General features: G+C 43.9%; 1 long non-coding RNA gene across 1 annotated transcript; it reads right to left on the minus strand.

Moving 5' to 3' along the window:
* Positions 1–856: 856 nt before the first annotated feature.
* Positions 857–2,506, minus strand: LOC115281082. The gene is made up of 2 exons (XR_003904067.1): positions 2,390–2,506; positions 857–1,233 (listed from the first exon to the last, which is right to left on the minus strand). It is a non-coding gene; the product is annotated as an uncharacterized LOC115281082 (long non-coding RNA).
* Positions 2,507–3,554: the final 1,048 nt, after the last annotated feature.

Genomic DNA, 3,554 nt, shown 5'->3' on the forward strand with positions numbered 1-3,554 from the left:
GAGAGGGGGGGTAGTGTTAGGATCAGCATCGACCCCACCTGAATGCCCTAAAGGAGAGGGAGGAGGTGTGGTTCTCCAAAAGAAAGCCAGGTGACTTGCTGGACAACGAAGATGCGCTAACCTTTGGAAGGGGGGCGAGCAGGGACAGCAGATGCCCACTGTAAGGCTCAGCTCAGCCCTCCAAGAGCCATCTGTGGGCCAGCAACACCTGGAGCTTGGTAGAAATGCAGAGTCACAGGCGTCTAAGCGGCTCAGTCAGTTAAGCACCTGACTCATGATTTGTGGGTTCGAACCCCGCATCAGGCTTTGTGCCGACAGCACAGAGCCTGCTTGGGATTCTCTCTCTCTCTCTCTCTCTCTCTCTGTCTCTCAAAATAAATAAATACACTTAAAAAAAAAAAAAGGAAATGCAGAGTTACTAGGTCCCTTTCTAGACCTCCAGAGCCAGAATTTGCGTTTTGACAAGATCCCCACAGGTGATCTGGAGGCCTGTTAGGGCACAAGAAATGCTCCCCTAGGCCACATTTCTTACTCTGCAGGAAACCAAGGCTCACAAGGTTCAATGACTTTTCCAATGTCACCAGGTTAAGTGTCAATACACGCTAGACTTAGCTTTGCACACCCCCCACCATTTTCCCTGGTGTCCCAGGAACCCCTGCCCACACATGAGCCCCTAACTGGAAAGTGCTACCGTGTTCTCGCTGATTCCTTCCATGAAGCTGACTTCTATTGTACACACTGTCGGGAAAGAGATGTTAAGGTAAAACCAGGAAAAAAAAAATTCCAGTATTTGTAAAAAAAGAGCCTATCTACCCAGCCCTTCACTGGCAAGAAATGCAAAGTTAAACTCCCAAACTGTTAGTTACACACACACTTTACTGGTGTTACATTAGTCCCTGGGGGTGGGAGGGGCAGGTGGTCTTGTTGTATTGATGTGGGACCGACACAGAATCCTGTGTATTTTCATCATCGTCCTTACCGCGACACCAGCAACGGTAATCCTAAATACATATTTTCAAAAGCGAGCGGTGCCCTTTTCCATTCTGGGAGCTAGAGGGGAAATGCACCAATGTGAGGCCGCTCCCATATTTCCTTACATGTTGACATCGGGAATGACACACATGGTTCACAGATTCTCCACATGTTTTCCTCCTTGGCTGACGTCTCCCCACTCAATCAGGGCGAAGTCTGTGATCAGAGAGAGTGTTGATGGACTGTTTAGAGAGCATGAGCCTTCATGAAAAGACAGGAATGACAGTTTATATAAATATCCTGACACTTTTTTCTTATTCTTCCTCCTCCCTTAAATTCCCTTTTTTATTTTTTCTTTGAGCTTAAAATTAATATTTTCTTTGTGGACATGTAATATCCCGGCATGCCTCAGAGCTCACTCAGGCGGCCTGTTACCCTTCCCTACTTGATTGGATCTTTTCTCTCTTGCCCATATGGGATTCTCCTGGCAGCATAGATCTAGTGTCAAAACATTAGAAAAAAGACCAACTCCCTGAATCACGTAGTGTCATAAGCTGTTTGCTTTCGTAAGATAACCGCAAAGATTCGGGCTCAGCCTGATGTGATGGGGGAGAAGGGTGAAAGTCTACAAAGTTCCAATTATTTGGGTAATTTGGGCACATAGACCCTCCTTCATTTGTCTAAATTAGTTGGCTAATTACAGCTTTTTGGTTCTGACCGAGAGGGATTTTGGCTGTTTCAAAGTAAAGGGAAATAAATGATGTCATTTCCTTTGGAACAACATTAAAGTTGGAAAGATTTTAATACGTGCAATTTTCCCACCGATAACATTTTACTTTCTGGACACCCTGAGTGGAAGGAAGATTATATTTGTATTGACAGAGGTGAAATTATTTTTTGTAGTTCATGGTCTAAGAAATCTGTCATAATTAGGTGGTACATATTTCCAAAAATGAGTCTGGCAACCAGAGGACACTGGTGAAATAGTCTCTTCTAGTCATTCAGAGAATTCCAACTGGCAGCAGGTGGACCCCGAGCTCCCCAGGTTGGTCCTGGGGTAGAACTGGCTATAGTATAATCATTCTGTCACCAATACTGTACTTTCACCCCGGGCAGATCTTCTCTTTTCTTTGTCTTCATCCTATTACCTGCTTCTTTTCGTGGTTGCACAAAGTCTGTGCTTCCCAGTGGGGCCCTGGTCCCCAACATCCAAGGGACTCAATTCCTCAAAGGTAGGCAAGACCTTCTGAACCTGTGATTTCCAGGCTTACTCTGAGAGCCAGGCCAGCCTGCTTCTCTGCATTCCCCTATCTCCAGGGGGTAATATGGCCTAAAAGCAGCCCTTCCAATCAGAGCACCCCTGCCCCCCCACCCATACCCCAATTCCGGGCTACTTGACCAATATCTTTGAGTTCACCTTTGCTCAAAGGCTATAGATAGCGGTCAATTCAAGAATTCTGCATCAAATCCGGATTTTGACTATCTTGCCGTTTGACTTCAGGAGAGTGGATTTATTTCTCTGGGCCTCAGTTTCTCCCATCTGTAAAATGGAAAGCATCGGCTAAGGCCTGGATTAAATCCAAGCCTGAAAGACTGATCCATTTTAAGAGAAAATTATCACAGGCCTCCATTTAAAATAGGCATTCTCCCACCTTCGGGAAGATCCTCATTGTCATGCGTCTGTAAGATGTGGCAAAATTACGACCCGTCTTGAAAACCGGCAGTGTGGTCACCGCGCATAACACGACATAACACATATAAAGCTGCTGTGTCTTCCCTCTGCAAGGGATGTTTTTGTCTCTGCTCCTGTGAATATCTAAACACTTCTAAAGGGAAGATTTCAACCCCAGCTTCTCCCTTTGTGGGCCAATCTTTTGAACTGCAAATATATGAGCAGAGGCTATTTATGCATTCAACTTCTCCTGCACATGTTTGTTTGACTGGTAAGATGGAAGGTAAGGGACTATTTACCGATATCTTTGAGAATAATATAAGTACACAAGAGGGCCAGGAATAATAGGTTAACATCACAGAAAATGTAGGTTGGGTATCAACTTCTCAGCAGTTTGCATGATTCAATTATGAAGTAGGATCCCATAGGAAGGGCTTTGATCGTCTACACTGGGGGCATTTTCAATTTCCTTGGATGTTTGAAAAATCTCACAGTGATCCTTGCAAGAAACAGAAGGAAAGGCTGTTGAATTTTCGGGTCTTTTTCTGCATTAATTTCTTTCTCTCTCTCTCTCTTTTTTCTTCCACTTGCTAATTTCTTTGAATGATCATTACAATGAAGTGTAACAAAGGATCCATTCAGGACTTCAGAGCATTGATGGCACTTGTGTATTTTGCAGAGGGCTCCTTAAGCCTAATCCAACAGTGTTGGCTCCTATGTAAAGTGAAAATGTTTAACTTCTTACTCACTGACTCGTAAGTGTATGTAACTTGCTTATCACTGACTTGACCTTTCTTGGAGACAAGAATACTGCATTTTCTTTCTTCTTTTTATATTTTTGGTTAACACTGTAAAGTTAAGTAAGACAGAAAAAACCCACACCCCAAATGTGTAGCTTAAAGAGTTATCA

The sequence above is a fragment of the Suricata suricatta genome, chromosome 16, assembly GCF_006229205.1.
Source record: "Suricata suricatta isolate VVHF042 chromosome 16, meerkat_22Aug2017_6uvM2_HiC, whole genome shotgun sequence".
Classification (NCBI taxonomy): Eukaryota; Metazoa; Chordata; class Mammalia; order Carnivora; family Herpestidae; genus Suricata; species Suricata suricatta.